The sequence below is a fragment of the Pituophis catenifer genome, unplaced genomic scaffold, assembly GCF_029215685.1.
Source record: "Pituophis catenifer annectens isolate HBS135680 unplaced genomic scaffold, rPitCat1.0.hap2 SCAF_6, whole genome shotgun sequence".
Taxonomy (NCBI): domain Eukaryota; kingdom Metazoa; phylum Chordata; class Lepidosauria; order Squamata; family Colubridae; genus Pituophis; species Pituophis catenifer.
Genome location: NW_027256886.1, coordinates 85,562,123 through 85,585,714, shown reverse-complemented (window position 1 = coordinate 85,585,714; position 23,592 = coordinate 85,562,123). Strand labels below are relative to the sequence as shown.

The 23,592-nt window shown below is 41.4% G+C and overlaps 1 protein-coding gene across 1 annotated transcript in view; it reads left to right on the top strand.

The window, feature by feature from the left end:
• Positions 1-10,285: 10,285 nt before the first annotated feature.
• Positions 10,286-23,592, top strand: part of ZMIZ1 (zinc finger MIZ-type containing 1) — a 412,625-nt gene continuing 399,318 nt past the window's right edge. The window contains exon 1 of the mRNA XM_070946491.1: positions 10,286-10,363. The gene's annotated coding sequence lies outside the window, so the exon portion shown is untranslated. The remainder of the gene's footprint in view (positions 10,364-23,592) is intronic.

Sequence of the window (23,592 nt, the reverse complement as noted above, 5' to 3'; positions counted from 1 at the left end):
GGGAAAATAGAGGGGTGGTAAAGCATGTTACAATACAATGTGGATGGATTTCACCTAGGGGAAGTCATGGGAGGAGGGGAGGGTTAGGGGGGGCTAGGGAGGGATGTGGAGGGGAAATGGGGAAAAATTGGTATTTGTAAAACTTTTTCAATAAAAAAAAAATATTTTGATAGTTTATTTCTATCTCCTGTGGGTTCTCTCTGCATTTCCAATTTTGTGCGAATATCAACCTCGCTGCCATTAATATGTGTACCATAAGATATATTTCTTCTTTTTGTGTAATTATCCCTTACTATAGCCAGAATGAAGAGTTCTGGCGTCATATCTATCGTCTGGTTTAACATCTCTTCTAGCCACTGTTTTATTTGGAGCCAAAGTCCTTGGCTTTCGGGCACTCCCACCACATATGATAATAAGTAGGCACCTCGGGCACTTTTACTCTTGAGCCCAAAATGAATGGAGATAAGACCGTAATGTCGAACCTATGGCACGCATGCCCAAGGTGGCATGCCATCTTTCTGGGCATGCAAGCTATCACCCAACTCACCTGCAGCTACACATGTGTGCGCCCCAGCTGGTATTTGGGTCTCCGATGTGCATGTGTGCAATTTGGGAGACCCAGTTGGTCTTCGGAGCTCTCCTGTGCATGCGCACAGTGGTGGGTTGCTCCTGGTTTTGTCCGGTTCTTCCAAACCGGTAGTAAAAGTGGCAGGAGGCTCAGCCCACCGTCCTGCATGTCATAATTGACGATCTGCGCATGCGCAGAAGCTTCTGCGCGAGCGAAGCAAGCATGTGCACGCTTCCATTACGAACCGGTAATAAAAGTAAGTAGAACCCACCCCTGATGCGCATGCAAGGACCTGAATGCAGCTCGTGCATGCACAGATGGTGTTCGTGCATGTGCACTGCGTGCATGAAAACCGTGCACATGCGCAGATAATGCAGTTGCACGTGCGGTGCACGGGGGGAGCCGTGCGTAAGCGAAGTGCATACCTTTTTAGCGCTCGGTGAGTAAAATTTTGCCACCTCTAAGATAGGAAATAGAGAAAGTGTGACAGAGTTTATGCATTTTTTTCTTCAACTAGATTACAGGGATAGAGGTGTTCTTTTTTCCCCCTTTTTCTTGATGGCCCCAAAGAAATGACAAGCGGTAAATGTGTCCCTGCTTAAAGCTTGTGGTCCACCAGCTTTCTGAGAAACAGCTGCCGGCTATTATGGTCTGGCGATGGCAGGAAACGGAGCTGTGTGGGAAATGTAACTGTTACTTCTGAAAAAGGATGTCTGTAGGAAGGAACTCTGGCTGTAATGAATCACAGTATTAAAAGTTCTCCGTTGCTGGCTTTGTTAGAAAATATGGACTTTGATCCTCTGAGGGAGATAACTAGAAGCCATTGTTGGCGTTAAAATGCAGAACGCTTCCTCTGTGTGTGTGTGTGTGTGTGTGTGTGTGTGTGTGTGTGTGTGTAAGATGCTTGGAAGTTATCTTGCATTTCTTTTTCCTAATGGGCAGATAAACTTAACAGTAATTGCAAGGCAAGAAGAGAGGGAGAGTTCTGTCAGACAAACCAAAACTGGTTTGTTCAAACAGCAGGAGATGACAGTTGAGCGGTGACAAAAGCAGGCTGTTGCACAAAACAAGGAAGACTTGTCACAGACCAAAGCTGCCTTTTTGCAGCTACGTTCAGCCTCTCTGTATGTGGCAGGGAATCTCCGCGATTCGCTCAAAGTTAGAATTGTTGAATGATGGTGGAAACTTCCATGCCAAAAAAAAAAAAAAAAAAAAAGCGCTTCCTAAGCGCTTTCTTTCTCTTGGTGTCTCACTTCCTTTTTCTTTTTCTTTTTCTTTCTTTCTCTCTTCTCTTCTCTTCTCTGTCTTTCCTTTTTATTTCTCTTTCTCTTTTCTTTTTTTCTCTTTCTCGCTTTCTTTTTCTTTCTTTCTCTTTCTCTTTTTTCTCTTTCTTTTTAATTTCTCTATTTTCTTTCTCTTTCTCTTCCTTTTTCTTTGTTCCTCTTTCTCCTCCTCCTCCTCCTCTTCTTCTAGATGGAAGATGTTACAAGTGACTGCATTCTCCTTCCCTCTCCTCCTCCTCCCCCTCCCCCCCTCCCCCATTATACAGCCCCATTACTACTATTACTACTACTACTACTACTTCTTCTTCTTCTTCTTCTTCTTCTTCTTCTTCTTCTTCTTCTTCTTCTTCTTCTTCTTCTTCTTCTTCTTCTTCTTCTTCTTCTCCTTCTCCTTCTCCTTCTCCTTCTTCCTCTTCTCGTTCTCCTCCTCCTCCTCCTCCTCCTCCTCCTCCTCCTCCTCCTCCTTCCTTCCTTCCTTCCTTCCATTCCTTCCTTCCTTCCTTTCTTTCTCAAACAGTGACTCTGGATGGTGAACAGTGATAAAAACAGTTAAAATTGAGAGAGAGAGAGAGAGAGAGAGAGAGAGAGAGAGAGAGAGAGAGAGAGAGAGAAATTAAATACAGGGGCAACTAAGAGATACTAATCAATCAGTGTCGACAACCAGAAAGCAGGGTCCTCCCTGCACTCGGGACTCCCCAAGTGGGCTCTTGGCCTTTCAAGGCCTTCCCAAAAGCCCGACAGAGTCAGGGCCATCTTAATCTCTGGAGGAGGATGTTCCAGGGAGTAGGTGCCACGTTAGAAAAAAACATGTTTCCCTGGTCTCCACCAGCTGACATTGCTTGGCTGATGGCGCTTAGAACATGCTCATCCTGTCTGACTGGATTGGACAGGTAGAAACAATTGGATGGAAGAAGACGGTCCCTCCGGCAAGCTGGTCCCAAGCCATGAAGGTGACAAGCATCACCTTGAATTGCCCCTGGGAAATTACACCTGCTGAATAACTAACCCCACTTATCGCCCACACGGCTGCATTCTGTACCAGCTGAAGCTTCTGAATGCTCCTCCAGCCAGATTACAGATTACAGGGACCTTGTAGGTCATCTAGTCCAACTTCCTGCCCAAGCAGGAGACCCTACACCATTTCTGACAAGTGGCAGTCCAGTCTCTTCTTGAAAGCCTCCAGTGATGAAGCTCCCACAACTTCTGAAGGCAACTTCTGTTCCACTGGTTGATTGTTCTCACTGTCAGAAAATTTCTCCTTATTTCCAGGTTGAATCTCTCCTTGATCAGCTTCCATCCATTATTCCTTGTCTGGACTTCAGGTGCTTTGGAGAATAGCTTGACCCCCTCCTCTCTGTGGTAGCCCCTCAAATATTTGAAGACTGCTATCCTGTCTCCCCTGGTCCTTCTCTTCACTAGACTAGCCATGCCCAGTTCCTGCAACTGTTCTTCCTTTGTTTTAGCCTCCAGTCCCCTACACCATTGTAGAGGGAACACTGCTCTCCTGTCTCCCCTCATCTTACATTTTTTAAAACATTACTATAATTCACATTTATCTCTTAGATGGCTCTGTTCTAACAGGCCTCTCCTGTAGCACGATCTGAGACCAGATCGTCAAAAGGTTCCATTAATTTATTTCAAATAAACTAAGTTAACATACTGTGAAAGGTACTTAAAATAATGCAATGCTTTCTTTTTATTAGAGAATAGAGCTTTGTAAAAAATAAAAAAATAAAAAGTCATTCCCTTACAGATTTTGCTCGTCTTCTAAAAAGATTTATCTCGGCTTCCAATGGCCGCTTGTTTGGAATTGAATTACTGGGTTGTTTCCTTTTGCCTACTTCCTTGGCCTCCCTACTGTATATTTACTGATGTTAAATTTATCCGCTTCCAATGAATCTATTAAAAAAAATGCATATAAGTTGGCAGAAAAGGCTCTTCTGCTTGACATAGTCTACTGGATTTTACACCTTTCTGTCAAATGATACAGATGTCTCTCAACTGTTAACAACTCGTTTAGTGACTGTCCGAAGGTACAACTGCACTGAAAAAAAGTGACTTGTGATCGCCTTTCACACTTACAGCCTTTACCCTTGTGATAGTTGCAGCATCCCAATGGGCACGTGATCAAAATTCAGGCAACTTGGAAACTGACTCATCTTTATGACGGTTGCAGTGTCCCGGGGTCCCCCTTGGTGACCTTCTGACAATGGGGGAAGCCAGATTCACTTTGCAACCGTGTTACTCACTTAACAACTGTAATGATTCGCTTAGCAATTGTGGCAATAGAAAGGTGGTAGAGTAGAGTACAGCTCACTCCACCAATGTGTCACTGAGCAACATAAATTTGGGGCTCAATTGTGGTCGTAAGTCGAGGACTTCCTGCAACAACAAAAACCTATCTAAAATGCAAAGCCCAAAAATAGAAGTTTGTTTCTTTTTTTCCACCTCAAGCACAAAGCCCAGAACTGGTTTCCAAGTAGAAACAAAATGAATTGTGTTCCGTCGTGATTGTTAGGATATTGAATTTAAGTAGCGGGAACAGTACAGGATACAATCGGCCAGAACACACAGTTGTAGTTGACTAATTGGAAAGTGCTGACTCATGTGTGAGGCAGTCTGCGTTGTGATTGGTTATTGTGTGTGAAGTGGGCGTTTCCCCTTTTCCCTGCTTTTTTCTGCCTGTGTATTCGGTAGAACTGTTTCGATTTACCTCACGATATTTCCCGTCTTCCTGACTATCTTCCTTTTGTGGATGATGACAAAAACAACCATAAATTTAAATAAGTTAAAAGTAAATAAATTAAATTTAAATAAATGTTATGTCCCATCAATGTTTCTCAACCTTAGCAAGTTTTAAGGTGTGCGGTCTTCAACTTTATATATAAAAACCACAAGTTTGTGTCAGTGTGACTAACAGTGACTAACTTAACAACTGTGGGGCAAAATTCACATTCAGAACTGTCTCACTTAGCAACAGAAAATTTTGGCTTTGAAGACCGCCTGTATAGCTGTAGACATACATACAGCAACCACTGTAAGGAAACGTACCTCACACCCTCCCAGCGCACACTTTCATAGTTGCATTGAAATGTGACAAGCAAGCATGCAAAAAATGGAGCTGGCATTATGATGCACATTTTATCCCTTGCTTTCAACCCCAACGGAGTTTAAAATCAGCCCCGGAATTATCATTATCATTATTTTTTTAAAAAAATCACTTTTTTTCTTTGGCTAGATTGCTTAATATTATTAAAGAAAAGTTGTAAAAAAAAAAAGTAGAATACAATGCTTTGCATTTGTTGTTGTTTCCCCTTCCTGGAGAAGAAATTTGGATATAATAATTTCTTGAAAATTAAGGATATAATTATAGCTATTTGGATGTTGCTAATCTCAGCTGTCGGAATTTCCGAACTAACCATGGCTGATACTTAGTGTTATATTACAGGTAGTCCTCAATTTACGGCCACATTTTGCAACCTTTCTTGCCCCCGTGGGTAAGTGAATCACTGCGGTTGTTAAATTAGTCACATGGTTGTTAAGTGAATCTGGCTTCCCCCTTGACTTTGCCTGTCAGAAGGTCGCAAAAGGGGATCACGTGACCCCCTCCCCCCGGGACACTATGGCCGTCATAAATATGAGTCAGTTCCATCGGAACTGTAATCATGTTTCCAAATCTCCAAATGTTTCCAAATCTACCTTCTGTAGATTTGTGCAGGGAAAGTTTTGCCCTTCTGTGCATTGGTATCAGATTTTATTTGTTTATGTTAAGATTAAGTCAGCTGAAATGTGATTCTTTTCTCTTCTGTTGGCTTCATTTTGAGTGCTGTCATTTCTTTCAAGATGGATGGGTAAGCTTCCAAGTGTACTTCATTCCTAAAAATCTTTTCTCTTTCTTTCTTTCTTTCTTTCTTTCTTTTTTTCCTTCCTTCCTTCCTTCCTTCCTTCCTTCCTTCTTTCTTTCTTTCTTTCTTTCTTTCTTTCTTTCTTTCTTTCTTTCTTTCTTTCTTTCTTTCTTTCTTTCTTTCTTTCTTTCTTTCTTTCTTCCCTCCCTTCCTCCCCTCCCCTTCGTTTCTCTCCACTCCCTCCCACCCTTCCTCCCTTTCTCTCTTTCCTTCCTTCCTTCCTTTCTTCCTTCCTTCCCTCCCTCCCCTTCCTTTCTTCCTTTCTCTCTCCTCCCTCCCTTTCTCTCTCTCTCTTTCCTTCCTTCCTTCCCTCCTCCCTCCCTTCCATCCCTCCCTTCCTTCCTCCCTTTCTCTCTCTTTCCTTCCTTCCTTCCTTCCTTCCTTCCTTCCTTCCTTCCTTCCTTCCTTCCTTCCTCCCTCCCTCCCTCCCTCCCTCCCTCCCTCCCTCCCTCCCTCCCTCCCTCCCTTCTAGCTTTTATAGCTGAGCAAACTTTCATTGAGGATTTCCCCCCTCATAAGTCTGTTTCATGGGAGGGCACAAAACAGCTTGAATTTGCAATGATTTATGCTTATTTGCCTGTGTGTGTGTGTGTGTGTGTGTGTTTGTGTGTGTGTGTGTGTGTGAGAGAGAGAGAGAGAGAGAGAGAGAGAGAGAGAGAGAGAGAGAGAGAGAGGGAGGGAGGGAAACAAAACAAAAGTAGAAAACAAAAGGAACTAGTGACATAATTCTACTAAGAAAGCTACATAAATGAATCACACAAGTGAAGCTCCACATTTTAGTGGTAAAGTATATATCACAGCCCTAAGCGATTTACAGAGTCAGCCTATTGCCCCCAGCCATCTGGGTTCTCGTTTTACCAACCTTAGAAGGATGGAAGGCTGAGTCAATAGCAATAGCACTTAGACTTATATACCGCTTCACGGTGCTTTACAGCCCTCTCTAAGCGGTTTACAAAGTCAGCTTCTTGCCCCCCAACAATCTCAGTCCTCATTTTACCGATCTTGGAAGGATGGAAGGCTGAGTCAACCTTGAGCTAGTCAGGATCGAACTTCTGACAGTGGGCAGAATTAGCTTGCAATACTGCATTCTAACCATTGCACCATCACAACTCTTTATTTATAAATGAATGAATGAATGAATGAATGAATTAATTAATTAATTAATTAATTAATTAATTAATTAATTAATTAAAAAAATCTAAAGGACAACTTTCTGAAATAAAGGATCAGTGTTTACAAGAAAGGGAACTGGGTCACTATATAGCAATATCAATAGCAATAGTCCTTAGACTTATATACCACTTCACAGTACTTTACCATTGTCTCTAAGTGGTTTACAGAGTCAGCATAACGCCCCCAACAATCTGGGCCCTCATTTTACCGACCTCAGAAGGATGGAAGGCAGAGTCAAACTTGAGCTGGTCAGGATCGAACTTCTGGCAGTGAGCAATGAGTTAGCCCGCACTACGGCTCTTAATATTTTTTTTGGGGGGGGATATTGACACGCTTGTATATATTTACATCTTGTGAGAAAAAAGCTAAATCATCGATTAGAAAGGGCTAGAAATTTAAATAAGTAAATCTACAGCGCCACAAACAAATATTCCAAGGTGCCTAATTTAATCTTAGTTCTCTTAAATCCAAGCTCTGACCAGAAATTACCCTGCTCAGCAGAAGCTCTAATGAAATCTTAGCACATGCTGCTTTGGCTGCAGGCTCATTCATTCATTTTTATTTTTATTTTTTTTCAATTATGTTTTGGCTAATAGCACGACTTGGGAAAATGGGGGCCCCTAAACCCATTAGAAAAATTTATAGTTGCAGAACTTCGTCAGAGGATTGTGAATGCTGCTATCTCCTCTTTAATTATCCCTGGGATTTCATGAGCTTGCACATTGGATTTTGGGGTGGTGCTGGATGCATCGTTTGCTAAAGCTGTTGTGGTTTTCCATGCACCGGGCCGTGTTTCCATGCCTCTACAGAAGTGCAACTCAGCTAAAGTGAAAAATAAATGCTTGGTACTGCAAAGACATGAAAAGTGGCTTTGTAACCAATGAGATGCATAAATAGAATGAAGATTTCAGCTTATTCCTCCTTTTTCCCTTCTTCCATCTCCTTTTCAGTCCACCATTAGTATAGGTCAGTGATGGCTAACCTTTTCCGGACTGAGTGCCCAAAGCAGGGATGAAATGCTCCCGGTTCGGACCGGATTGCCTGATCTGGAAGCGATGGTGGCGGGTGGTTCGGAGAACCGGTAGCAAAAATCCTTGCCCTCCCCCATGCCCAGGTGAGCCGCGCAATCATCAGAGGCTTTTTTTTTAAAAGCATTTTTTCTACAACCTCTTCGGCTGAAAAAATGCTTTTAAAAATAATTTAAAAAAAGCCTCTGATGATTGCGTGGCTCAGCTGGGATCATCAGAGCCTTTTAAAGGCATTTTTCTACAACCTTCGGCTGAAGAGGTTGTAGAAAAAATGGTTTTAAAAGTTAAAAAAAAAAAAGTTGGCTACGACCACTCAGTCACATTGCCCCCCCCCAAGCCACACCCACTAACTGGTAATAACAAATTTTACATTTCACCATTGGCCCAAAGCATGCATGTGTGCATGCAAATACAATGCATGTGCGGCCCTGGTGCATGCGCCCTGCGCCTATGCATGCATGCTCCCCCCAGATTCGACCTGCCCCACACATGCGCCCCGTCCCCCCTGCATGCACTCTGGCCCCCGTGCATGCACGTGCCCTCCCTGCATGCCCCCAGCCCCCTGTGCATGCACGGCAGAGACCCGATGACCAGCTGCCCAACAGGAGGCACACGCTCATGCAAGGCAGAGCTGAACTGGGGCAATGGCTCACGTGCCCACAGAGAGGGCGCTGTGTGCCACCTGTGGCACATGTGCTATAGGTTCGCCATCACTGGAATAGTAGTCCTCGATTTATAATCCGCTCATTTGGTGACCGTAAAAGTTACAACGGCACTGAAAACGGTGACTTATGACCATTTTTCACACTTACAACCAATCAGAATAGAGCTGGAAGGGACCTTGGAGGTCTTCTAGTCCAACCCCCTGCTCAAGCAGGAGACCCTATATCATTCCAGACAAGTGGCTGTCCAGTCTCTGCTTAAAAATCTCCAGTGATGAAGTACCTCCAGCTTCTGGTGGCAAGCTGTTCCATTGGTTAATTGTCCTCACTGTTAGGAAGTTTCTCCTTAATTCCAGGTTGCTTCTTTCCTTGATTACTTTCCATCCACTGTTTCTTGTCTTGCCTTCTGGTGCTTTGGAGAATAAGGTTAAGGTTAAGGTTAAGGTTAAGGTTAAGGTTAAGGTTAAGGTTTATTAAATTTGTATACCGCCCTTCTCCCGAAGGACTCAAGGTGGTGAACAGCCAAAATTAAAATATATACAGTATAAAAATTAAAATAAATTAAAACAGAATTAAATCAGTTTGGCTTCCCCAAATTTTAAAACCCTTTACCCATAAAATAGCCCATTAAAATTTTAAGCCAGCCCGGCTTGCTAAAATAAGAAGGTCTTCAACGCTCGGCGGAAAGTACGGAGGTCCGGGATCAGTCGTATTCCGGGAGGTAGCTCGTTCCAGAGGGCGGGTGTCCCCACAGAGAAGGCTCTCCCCCTGGGGGTCGTCAGTCGACCTTGCTTGACTGACAGCACCCTGAGGAGACCCTCTCTGTGGGAGCAGATTGGCCGGTGGGAGGTTATCGGTGGCAGAAGGTGGTCTCGTAAATACCCGGGCCCTAAGCCATGGAGCGCTTTAAAGATGAGAACCAATACCTTGAAGCACACCCGGAAGACCACCGGGAGCCAGTGAGGGAGGTCAATAAATTGACCTCCCTCTCCTTTGTGCAGCCCCTCAAATCCTGGAAGACTGCTATCATGTCTCCTCCAGTCCTTCCTTTCTCTAGACTGGCCATACCCAATTCCTGCAACTCTTCTTCATATGTTTTAGTCTCCGGGCTTTTAAGAATCTTAATTGTTGTTCTTTGCATTGAAGCCATCCCTATGGTCACATGATCAAAATTTGGATGCTTTGGAAATTAACTCATATTTGCAGTGTCCCGGGGTCGTGTAATCCCTTTTGAAGACTTTTTAACAAGCCCAGTCAATGGGGAAGCCAGATTTGCTTGACCATCGTGTTATTAATTTAACGACTGCAGGGATTCATTTAACAGCTGTGGCAAGGAAGGTCATAAAATGGGGCCAAATCCACTTAATAACTGTCTCTCTGAGCAATGTAAATTTGGAGGCGTGGGTTGTAAGTCGAGCGCTATCTTTATTTCAGGATTTCAGCCTGTAAGGAAGAAATGGCTGTGTTTTTCATAATGGAAGGTTAAATATCATGCCTACGTCTTGATTGTTTTTTGGGGTTTTTTTTTGGTGTTTGGGGGTTGCCATCTTCTCTACATCATCGGTGTTATGAAAATTAATAGTTAACTATTGTCCCCCCTTCTTTTTTTGGTTTTCTTCCTTGTTAGGAACGACCTTGATGACTGCCGGAACTGTTCTGGGCTCCCACCTCCTCCTCCTCCTCTCTCTGTTTGTTAAGAGCTCCTGCGTGTTAATTGACGTTGGCCTCTTCCAAGAGTTAAAAGGTAATTATTTGCCCATTTAATGTTCTGCTTGTTAAATTTCCTCATCGGGGCCAGTAGGAAAAAGGGGTGAGGTCTGAAGGAGATGGCGTGGAAACTTTTAGTCTTGCGTAAGCTTCTGAATTGGGACTCGATTGCATTTGCATTTTTGGAAAATTATGCCAAGAAGATAATATTGCAGATATACAGGTAGTCCGTGACTTACGGTAGCCCGTTTAGTGACCATTCAAAGTTACAACGGCACTGAAAAAAGAGACTTGGGATCGGTTTTCACGGTCACGACCTTTGCCGCGTCCCCATGATCATGTGACCAAAATTCCGATGCTCAGCAACTGGTTCACACTTATGACCGTTGTTATGTTCCAAGGTCACGCGATCCTCTTTTTGAGACCTTCTGACAACCAAAGTCGACGGGGAAGCTAAATTCACTTCACAACCTGGTTACTAACTTATCGACTGCGGTGGTTAACGACTGTGGCGAGAAAGGTCGTAAAATGAGGGAAAACTCCCTTCACAAATGTCTCACTTAGCAACATAAATTTGGGGCTCCATTGTGGTCGTAAGTCAAGGACTCCCTGTATTTTGCTCTGGTTTGCTCTTCTTGCATAGGAAAATGGACCTCACTTCTAGAGCAGGGGTGGGTTCCTACCGGTTTGGGAAAACCGGTAGTGGCGGTGGCCACCTGCCCAGACGTCATCAAAAACGCTCTGTGATAGTAAACCGGATTTGCATCCCATCTCTGTTTTAGACCTTTGTAGATGTTCAAGATCGTGTGGCCTCATCGTTTTTTATTCTCCTCAGGTTTTGGCCTAGAAAATAATTTCTCTGCCAGTGTTAGCCATGGCCAAGCCTTGCATAAACATTTAGCTGCGAATGTTGATTAGATGTTCTAGCTATCGGGCCAGACTGGCAATGATAAACCGAACAGGAATGCGGAGATTAAACTTAAGAAAAGTAAAATATAATAGAAGGGGCAGTCAAGGCAGCATTGCTCCTAATTCTTTTTTTAATCTTGATTAACCAAATCACCGGATTTCTGTGTTTGCTGACCCTGAAAAGCTCCAGAGAAACATTGGCTTGAGGAGATGGCAGGGAAAAGTTGGCTCTGTTCGGCTTGAATAAAACATTTATTTTTTTCCTTTCCTGTCTTGTCAGAAAAGCAGCCCCGACATGTTTTCTAGTGATCAGGATGGACTGTGTTAAATGGCTTTCTGGGAGAGTCTTGGTGGAATAATTGTTAAATGCCAGATGGGTGGCATAGAATACAGTTATTCCTCGACTTAATAACCATTCGTTTAGTAATTGTTCAAAGTTACACACACTTGCGACCGTTGCGTGGCCACCTGATCAAAATTTGGACACTTATATGTGACTGGCATATATTTATGACGATGGGTAACTTTCCCCGGGATCAAGGGATCCTCTTTTGCGACCTTCAGACAAACAAAGTCAATGGGGAAGCTGGATTCACTTAACAACCATGCTATTAGCTTAACAGCTGCAGCGATTCGCTTAACATCTGAAAAAAAGGTGGTAAAATGGGGCAAAACTCACTTAAACACTTTGTTTTTGCTTAGCAATGGAAATGTTAGGCTCAATTGTGGTTTTAAGTCGAGGACTACCTGTAGAAGCAGCCTCTACATTTATTTTTTCATTTGGGGGGCTGTTCAGAACCCTTTACAACAAGTTTACTTTTTTCTTCTACCTCTTCTTCCTCTTCCTCCTTCTAAGTCCACTCCTCAAGGAAAGAGGTTCTGTTTTTCTTGGCTAGTTAGTATTTCGTAGTTGTTAAGGTTTTTTTTTTTTTCAGGTGCAAGAAAGAGGTTGGAACATATAAACATATGTGGTGGGATTGTGATAGTACACAAAAAATATGGGACATGGTATTTAGAGAAATTAGAGCACTTTTGAATATAAATTTAGATATGTCACCAAGAATTGCATTACTGTTGTTGATGGAAAAACAAGATATAAATGAAACAAAAAAGGAATTGATTGTAAAATTGATCATGGCAGCTAGATTAGTAATGGCTAAATATTGGGGATGAAGGTGGGATATTCAAAGAAATGAGTGGTATAATGAAATTTGGAGTATGGCAACAAAGGATAAATTAACAGCAGAAATTCAATTTTAAAAAGGGATGATTAAAGTAAACAATTATAATGAAATGTGGGGGGATTTTATAAAAACAGTGTTGGTGGAAGGCAAAGGGAATAAACCTACTCAAGAACATATGTTGTTTTGGAGGGGATCAGGACACAATTTGAATATATTGTATATCTTTTAGCTGTTATAGAAGAAGAAATATAAGAAAAAAAGTGGTCTCTGGGGGTGAGGCTGCATTGTGATATTTGTATTTTTTTTCCTTTTTTTGTATGTACATGTATATGTACTATGTTTGTATTATTTGCATTAAAAATAAAATTAAAAAATATTTTTTAAAGACTCCTTGGGAGTAATTAGTTGATTCAGATTGAAGATTTTTTTTGATGTTCAGTTGATCTATCTGTCCCCCATTTCTGTAAGTAAAACTTAATGGGGACAATCCTGATGGTTGACTGAAATCATACTGGTAAAGAGCAATGAATGGAATCTGACTGCTTCTTCGATTTTGCTGCAGATCTGCTTTTGGAGTAAAACTTTTATTATCACTAGAAATAATTTATTCTTTGGTTTTATTGGTTTGAAATGATGTAAGCTGCCCATATTTGCCTTGGGGCAAGATGGATGGTCAATAAAATAAAAATAATAATATAATAAAATATTAGGTGAATCCCTGATGTCAAAATTTTCAGAAGTCCATGCTAAAAAAAACCCGCACAATTTAAAAAAGACTGAAATTTTCTTGGAGCAACATGTCTGCTTTATAATATAAATATATTGTTTTGGAGTCTTAAATGATACTTGCATTGGCAAGTGAAATTGGCTCTTATGGCATTCTGACAGGGGACAAATGAACATTTAAAAATGACAGATGTTTGGCTCGGACTTTTAAAATCTGCGTTGAAATAATATTTTGAGGTGGAGGAAGAGAGGCAGGGAGGCGGTGGAAGTTAGGATGATCTGCAAAGACAGAAAGGCTTGGAGAAAAAACAGTGAAAGGTGTTGATGGAAAATACATTTAGCTGTTTCCTTAATTTCTTTGTCTTATTCTTTCTGGCTCTTTTTTCCCATTCTTGGCATAATGTGCCCAAAAGTGAAAAGCATAATAGGTTTATATTTTTCAACAATGAAGAAAGGGAGGGAGGGAAGGAGGGAAGGAAAAAAAATTAAGAACGGCAAACATAGTATCTGATATTGCTTCAGGACAAACTTTGCATTACCCCCAATTGTTTTTATATCTGTCTTTCTAAATTTCAGCTAATTAGTCATTTGCAAGCATCAGGTTACTTCAGATAAGTTCCACATGTCTGAGCATGAAGACAATAAAGGGCCTGCAATTTTAGCGTGAAAAGTAATATTGTGGCATTTCTTGTTAATGACTGCTTTAATTCAGCACTTTCAATACCTTTACCCTGTTCATCTCGTTGGGCATAGTCATTTAAAGTTTCTAAATAATCACAAGACTTCAGTAATTGAGGGTATGTTCTATATGAGTTGTTGTGTCAGAAAGAATACAAACAGAGCCGTGCAATTTGTCAAAACAATTGTTTCATGAACAGTATTTTGTAGACGCATCACTGCTCCGTAGTGGATTAAAGCAGCTGCGTCTTTTGGCAACTTTGATGAGTTTTATTTGATTTTGTTTCTAGTTGTAATTCTATTTGTTTTTAACAAATCAGAAGCGTTACTTCTGATCAATAAATTATTATTTATTGAACATTACATAACATTAATGGTAATTTTACAGCATTTCGCATCGACTTAGCGTATTTTGCTTTTGTAGTTCTCTATTCTATCAGTTCTATTTACTATTCAATAGTAAGGTAATCGCATTACTCCAACATATATACATACATACATACATACATACATACATACATATAGGTGTTTGGTTATTTGGATTTTGTCCTGCGTAAAATTGGAAGTGTCTTGGCGATGTTTCGATGAAGTCTCATTTGTCATCTTCAGGCTGGTGTTTTTGGCTTCGTGCTTCTAGGAGCAATGTGTGATCGCAGCTGTTTCTTCCTTTTAACTGCCAGTGGGGGTGTGAACTGATTGGGTAGGAGCTTGGCTGTGTTCTGATTGGGTGGAGGTGTGTTCTGATTGAGTAGCTTCTGTTTCCATGGTGAACTATATTTTGGGGTGTAGGCTGTTGAGGTGTGTGAGGAACACAAACTTCATCTATAACGGACAAAAATACAAACAAATAGAAGGAGCACTCATGGGATCACCCCTCTCACCTGTCATTGCAAACCTCTATATGGAACACTTTGAAACCCAAGCTCTAGAAAAATCTGATCACAAACCCAAACTCTGGCTCAGATACGTAGACAACACCTTCATAATCTGGCCACACGGGAAAGAAAAACTGGACAACTTCCTCACACACCTCAACAGCCTACACCCCAAAATACAGTTCACCATGGAAACAGAAGCTAACAACCAACTTCCCTTCCTGGATGTCTTAGTCTACAAGAAATCCAATGGCTCCCTAGGACACACCATCTACCAGAAGAAAACACACACAAACCGCTATCTGCCCGCACTCTCACACCACCACCCAGCACAGATCAACTCCGTAGCCTGCCCGCACTCTCACACCACCACCCAGCACAGATCAACTCCGTAGCCAAGACACTCATCTCCAGAACAAAACGCTTAGCTGACGAACAACACCTAAAAACTGAACTACACACTCTCACCAACGTACTAACATCCAATGGATTCCAAAGAAATAAGATTATCAACCTAATCCAAAAAGAAACCCCCACTAAAATCCAAGACAGAGGACAAGAAAACGGCAAAGCCCTCCTCCCATACATAAAAGGCACCACAGACAGAATCAGCAAGATCCTCCACAAACACAACATCAAGACAGCATTCTGCACAAACCGAAAAATATCCACCATCCTAAGAAACACCAAAGACAAAATTGAGTTAGAAAATCAAGGAGTATATGAAATCCCATGCACCGCCTGCCCCACCACATACATCGGACAAACCAACAGAAGAATAAGTGCACACATTGAAGAACACAAGAACTCAGTCAGAAAAGAGGAACCAGCTTCTTCCCTGGTCCAACACCTTAAAGCCACAGGACATGAAATTGACTTTAAAAAGACCAGAACTATCGCCAAAACTGAACACTTTAACAATAGAATAATCAGAGAAGCCATCGAGATAGAAAAACACCCACACAGCATGAATAAACGAGATGATATCTCCCGCCTACCAGCCATTTGGAAACCTGCCCTTATTGACAAACGAGTCCCTAACACAAAGAATGACACCAGACCCACACTCACGAAAACCACACAGGATGTCACCACCACACATCCACGCAAAATGCAAACTCAAACCCACACCGATGATGAGGCACAACCACAAACCAGAAGCCAGACCACAGCTGCATCATTAGCCACTTTAAACCCCTCCAATCCATACATGAAGCAGACTGACACCCAACATGAAGAGATGGCACGGCAACGAACACGAAGCCAAACAACAGCAACACAGCTCACCAGCTCAAATCCCCCTGCTACTCAGACTAACCCGAGCACAACCAAGCCTCCACCTAAACAGAACACACACCCATCCAATCAGAGCACAGCCAACTCCCCATCCAATCAGAGCACAGCCAAACTGCCAACCAATCAGAACACACCTCCACCCAATCAGAACACAGCCAAGCTCCCACCCAATCAGTTCACACCCCCACTGGCAGTTAAAAGGAAGAAACAGCTGCGATCACACACATTGCTCCTAGAAGCACGAAGCCGAGAACACCAGCCTGAAGATGACGAATGAGACTTCGTCAAAACGTTGCCAAGACACCTCCAATTTTACGTGGGAGAAAACCCGAATAACCAAAGACCTACATACAAACACCCGCGAAAACCTCAGAAAATATATATATAAATTAAAATCTCAGGTGTTTTCCCGCATCATTATAAATAAGTTGGTTAAAATATTTAAAATCCTGGTTAAAATCCCAGCTTAAAATCTTCTAAAAATCCTTACAGAGCTAGAACCCATAGCTTCTACATGAAACAGAGCCTGAAGATGACAGGGTTGTGAGCCTGTCGAAACGTTGCTTTTAAAAAAAAAAACTTTTAAAGTCACTGGTAGGATTTTAGCTGAGGTTTTAAAGGACCTTGCAGAGTGCTCTGTAAGGATTTTTAGAAGATTTTAAGGTGGGATTTTAACCAGGATTTTAAATATTTTAACCAACTTATTTATAATGACGCGGGAAAACACCCGAAATTTTAATTTTTTGCATATGCACACCCGCGAAAACTTAAGAAGATATATATACACATACACACACACACACACACACACACACACACACACACACACACAATTTATATATGCAAGTCTTGGCGTATTCAGGTCTTTTCCCATGTAAGATATCTCTCTGAGCCAAGATACTCTCAATCTTACACAGGAAAAGACCCGAATACACCAAGACTTGCATACCTGTATCTGTGAAAGTCTACGAAAACACACACACACACACACACACACACACACACACACACACACACACACACACACACACACATTATAATATTCATTGTTCGTATCTACACATTTATATTTGTTTATATTTACATCTCTTTATTTAATTTTGTTCAGCTACTTTAAATTTCATCAATATTGAGTTAAACATTTCTTGTTCTGATTTCTATTTTCAAGACAACTGTAGATTTTATTCCATATTTCATAATATTCCGAATCCTCGCTCTCTTTCAACTCCATAGTCATTATATCCATCTCTGTGCATTCTAGAATTTTCCTAATTACTGTTTCATCTGAGGGTACATTTTTTGGTTTCCAATTTTTTGCGAATGTGATTCTTGCTGCGGTAAGTATGTGCAATATAATGTATTGAAGGTTTTTGTTCATTTTTGGGTCCCGTATTCCTAATAAAAACAATTCAGGTTTCAAATCATGAAATGACATGTCTTGACATGTTTTGTTTTTATATGTGTGTGATTGTTTTTTGTGTTGTTTTTAAAGACAAACTGTTTAATAAAAATATTTTTTTAAAAAATATATTATTTATTAAGGAAATTAATAAACATCCAATGAGAAAATTATAACAAGTGCTTCTAGCACTTACATTACATTTGAATGGTCTTTTAGAAGTTAAGCTTAATAAACTATCTACTTAAAATAGAGGGTATCATATTTTGTTCATTTGTGGATAGTTCAGAAAAGTAACAATACTAAATCAAGATTGTGTTGACTGTGGTTTTTTTTTAAATTCCTTTGTATCCATTTAACATTTAGAATCTACCTAACATCTATTAATAAACTGGCAAAAAATAATGATTATGATTCATTTTGGCAAAACAGCCCACCAACAGTGGCAAATAGAATATTTGCAAAACAAGTATTAATAATAGCATAATTTCACATGATCAGCTAATTGTACATATGTATGAATTTCAACATTTTCATGTGCGCAATATAAACAGACTGTTACTCAATTAAGCATAGATCGTTGTAAACAAGATGAAATATAAAATATAGATATCAACTTTTACAATTAAACATTAGGAAATTGTATGCTGCCTTTAAGATTTATAATCAAGTTGAAGGAGCACTGAGAACTTTTCAGAGGAGATGCTGCAGCCACCAAAAAAGTCAACACAATCCTGGGCTGTATTAACAAAAGGATAGAATCAAGATCACGTGAAGTGTTAATACCGCTTTATAATGCCTTGGTAAGAGCACACTTTGAATAGTCTATCCAACTTTGGTTACCATTATAAAAGAGGTTGAGACTCTAAAACAAGTGCAGAGAAGAGCAGCCAAGATAATTAGGGGACTGGAGGTTGAATCATATGATGAATGGTTGCTGGAATTAGGTATATCTAGTTTAATGAAAAGAAGGACTAGGGGTGACATGATAGCAGTCTTCCAATATCCCAGGGGCTGCCACAAAGAAGGGGGAGTCTTGATAAAATTATTCCCCAAAGCAGCTGAGGGCAAAACAAGAAGCAATGGGTGGAAACTAATCAAGGTGAGAAGCAACCTAGAACTAAGAAGAAATTTCCTGACAGTTAGAACAATTAACTAGTGGAACAACTTGCCTCCAGAAATTGTAAATGCTCCAACACTGGACGTTTTTAAGAAGAGATTGGATACACCCTTTGTCTGAGAGAGATCTTAGTTGAGTCCTATTCTCTAATGGGATTTATCCCTTTGTCTCCTCACATCAAAGAAGACTAATAGAAATTGTTTTGATAAATAATTTATCAGAGGTATTTATTGACCTAGAACAGGGATGTCAAACTCGATTTCATTGAGGGCCGCATGAAGGTTGCGTTTGACCTTGGGGGGCTGCTGGGGTGGGTATGGCCAGGGTGGGCATGGCCAGTTCGACATCACTTATGTTGGGGGTGACTGTGATGGGCCAAACTCTTTGCCTCAAAAATGGGCTTCCAAGCTCCGTTTCGGCTGCGACAGCCTCCTGCAACCCTCTGCCAGCAAAAATGGAGCTGGGAAATGCCATACACAGCCCTCCCAAGCTCCATTTTCACTGGCAGAGGCACTGAAGGCCGGTCCTTCACTGTTTCCAGGGTGGTCCTGCGGGCCAGATCTAATCACCCGATGGGCCGGATCCAGCCTCCGGGCCTTAAGTTTGACACCCCTGCCCTAGAAGCTAAACAAAACAGTGCTGTATCAAAGTACTGTTGAAGGTATCAAACACCTGAGACATATTTTATGCCATATTTCCGACTCCTAGACATCTGTTAGGTTAGTGTAGAGATGTGGTGTGAAATAATATTGAACTGACGACAAGATTAGTCAGTGGTAGATCTTAAACATTGTTTTCAGATTCTATTTAAATAAAACTCAGAATACTTACACCATCCCAGACAAATGGCCGTCCATTCTTTTCTTGCAAACCTCCAACATTTTTAATTACAGATGGCTAAAGCAGGACTGAAATACAGTCCTGTGTGAAAGCAGGATGCTAGATCTGGTGATCTTGGAGAAGTGGAGATAGATAATCAAAACCAGACTGCTGTTTCTTCCTTTGTTTTGCTTGACCTTGTTTTATCTGGGGCTTTTTTTTTTTTTTTTGGTTCCTTTAGGAAGGTGAACACTGCAGTTTGCGCATGCCAATAAAATAGACTTCATTGCGTCTATCTCCAATTGTTTTGGTCCAGGGGTGAAATCCAGCAGGTTCTGAAGGTTCTGGAGAACCAGTAGCAGAAAGTTTGAGTAATTCAGAGAACCGGTAGCGGAAATTTTGAGTAGTTTGGAGAACCGGCAAATACCACCTCTGGTGGTCCCAGAGTAGGGTGGGAATGGGGATTTTGCAATATCCTTCCACCAGGAGTGTGGAGGGAATGGGGATTTTGCAGTATCCTTTCCCTGGAGTGGGGTGGAAATGGAGATTTTGCAGTATCATTTCCCTGCCACGCCCACCAAGCCATGCCCACCAAACCACGCCAAGCGTGTTTGAACCAGAAGAACCAGTAGTAAACTCTTGAACCACAGAACCAGTAGTAAAAAAAATTGAAACCCACCACTGGTAGGAATGGAGATTTTACAATATCCTTCCTCCAGGAGTGGGGAGGGAATGGAGATTTTGCTGTATCCTTCCCCTGGAGTGGGGTGGAAATGGAGATTTTGCAGTATCCTTCCCCTGCCACGCCCACCAAGCCATGCCCACCAAGCTACATCACGCCCATCAAGCCACGCCCACAGAACCGGTAGTAAAAAAAAAATGAATTTTACCACTGCTTTGGTCCCTCTTTAGAAGTGAACAATTTTCCCATCACAATGGGTTAACAATTGATTCCCCCCCCCCCAACATTCAACATGCAGCTCTGAATAGAGAAGTTTCTTCCTCTGGCTATATTTTGTGGGCAAAAATCTTAGGTCTGACCTTAGACAAAAAATCATCTCTGACTCTTGACTGAACTGTTGCTTGCAAAGTAGCAGCCCTCTTTTAGAAAATGAGGAAATATGGAGCCTTCATGGTCCATTGTTGAGGAACATGGGTGTTGTGGTCCACATTGCTGTTCTCTTTTGGTGTTATTTCACTGAACCACAGAAAGATGTCATTTTGAGATGTAAACATCCTTGGTGTCTCTCATGTCTATGGAGGTTCTCAACAATCCAGGTCATGGTTGTCCCAAAGGGCTTTTTCTAAAAGGCAACTGGACTTTCTTAGTGTTTTATTCGAAAATGCTTCCAAAAGTTTCTTCAGTTCTTGATGTCTCTCATAATCTAAGAAGTCAAGAAGAAGTTACGGATTTATTCCTTTTACAGATTTTGAGACTTGAAGATCGCTGTTGTTTGATGATTCTTACAGGCCTTGCTTGCAAAACTCTGCTAAGGATTAGCAAATGTGATCACAACATTACAATAGACGCATCTCAAAAACCAGTAGTAAAAAAATTTGAAACTCACCACTGGTGGGAATGGAGATTTTACAATATCTTTCCCCCAGGAGTGGGGAAGGAATGGGGATTTTGCAGTATCCTTCCCCTGAAGGATCTCAAAAACCAGTTGAAATGTCATTTTCAGGATATTTTCAGGATATTTTAGAATAGAATAACAGAGTTGGAAGATACCTTGGAGGTCTTCTAGTCCAACCTCATGCTCAGGCAGAGAACCCTATACCACTTCAGACAAATGGTTATTCAACATCTTCTTAAAAACTTCCAGTGTTGGAGCATTCACAACTTCTGGAGGCAAGTTGTTCCACTGATTAATTGTTCTCACTGTCAGGAAATTTCTCCTTAGTTTTAGATTGCATCTCTCCTTGATTAGTTTCCATCCATTGCTTCTTGTCCTGCCCACAGGTGCTTTGGAGAATAATTTGACCCCCTCTTCTTTGTGGCAACCTCTGAGATATTGGAAGACTGCTATCATGTCTCCCCTAGTCCTCTTCTCTCTAGATTGTTGATACCCAGTTCCTGCAACCGTTCTTCATATGTTTTAGTCTCCAGGCCTTTAATCATCATCATCATCATCATCATCATCTCCTCCTCCTCCTCCTCCTCCTCCTCCTTCTTTTCATTAAATTAAACATACCCAATTCCAGCAACCGTTGTTTGTATGTTTTAGCCTCCAGTCCCCTAATCATCTTAGTTGCTCTTCTCTGGACTCTTTCTAGAGTCTCCACATCTTTTTTACATCGTGGTGACCAAAACTGGAGGCAGTATTCCAAGTGGGGCCTTACCAAGGCATTATACAGTGGTGTTAACACTTCACGTGATCTTGATTCTATCCCTCTGTTACTGCAGCCTAGGACTGTGTTGGCTTTTTTGGCATTTTAATCTTTTATTTTAATATTGTAATAAAGTACATGTTGCAACCACACACGCCGCCAAGCAGCTATTCTTAATCTAATTCTTTAAAGCTATATAATTTGTTTTATGTATTAGATAACATTAATACACCTACTGGTAGAGCTATAAACATTTCTAGTGCCTCACACAATGGCAATTTTCAAACTCCTACTGAGAGACAATACAATGGTAGAAAAGAAACACCTGGACTTCTTTGCAGGACTTCTATTTTTTAAAATATCATCTGTGGAAGGTTCAGTTTAATTTTGTCACATATCGTAAGAAATAGGCGGTTTGGCTGAAATCCGTAGTGCTATTTTGCATAACTCAATTTTTCATGGTTGGTTTTCCTGCTGGGACGTTTACACACTTCACTTTCGTGCTTAAAAGAACACACAAATAAGATTGATAGAAAAGAGAAAAAAAAAACTATTACTAAAGTCCATTTCCTATCCTCAATCATCCCCGGTCAACCTGAGAGCAAATAGCTTCTAAAGAAATGAAAAAGAGAGAGGGGAGGGAATCATGTTTTGATTCTATTATTGATATACTAGAATATTTAATTGCAAGAGGCCACAGCACAATACCGAATCAAAGACTTCTGCATTTATAGTACTTGATATTTTCACAGATTCTTCCTTTCATCTTATGTTCTATTTGAAAGATAAAACAACAGCATTGTTTTCTCTTTATTTGGTATTCCTGGGAGTATATGGGTTTCCTTTTCCCATGCAAATAAAAGGAAGACTTCTGTTTTCTCTCTGTGTATCGGAAGTGTGGTTTTGCTTCTTCTGTTCCTGTCTCATGATCCAGAAGGACCCCATAAAGCTGTAATGGCGAATTTATGGCACGTGTGCCATTGCAGAGCCCTCTCTGCGGGCATGTGAACCGTTGCCCCAGCCCAGCTCCATCGCGCAAGTGTGCGTGCCTCCCGCCAGCCGGCTGATTTTCAAGTCTCTGCCATGCATGCGCGGAGGGGTGGATGCATGTGGGAGATGCGTGCACATACATGGGGAACGTGGAGGGTTGTGTGCGCATGCGTGGGTGGGTGGGGCATGTGGGGTTGCTCATTGTGCATTATGGGTTATAAGTGCAGGGAGGCTTACTAGGCCCAAAAAGGGCGCAGTGGTGTGTGTCACGGTCGCCCCCCGGCCCGCTTTTGCTTCCAGGAGGCTGCAGGGAGGCCTATTAGGCCCAAAATGGGGTAAACGGGGAACATAGGGGATCACGTGCAAATGCGTAGGGGGGCGGGGTGCACAGGGTGGTCATGCATCAGGAGTGAAATCCAGCAGGTTCTGACAGGTTCTGGAGAACCGGTAGTGGAAATTTTGAGTGCTCTTCTGTGCTCTTCTGTGTTGAAGAGCACAGAAGTAGATCTGTACAAGTTCATAAGCCAACATGACAAAACCAGGCAATACCTTGTAGTAATCTACTTATTTCATGGATACTTTGCTTTTTGGTATGTTTTGACTTAAGAAAAAAACATCCCTTCTATGTTGGGGCTACCTGAAACAGCATGAATTTTGGGAACAAATGTCGGCCACATTTTTTTAAATAGAACAGAACAGAACAGAATAACAGAACAGAACAGAATTCTTTATTGGCCAAGTGTGATTGGACACACAAGGAATTTGTCTTTGGTGCATACGCTTTCTGAGTACATAAAAGAGAAGATACATTCGTCAAGAATCATAAGGTACAACACTTAATGATAGTCATAGGATACAAATAAACAATCAGGAATCAATATAAATCGTAAAGATACAAGTAACAAAGTTACAGTCATGCCATCGTAAGTGGGAGGAGGT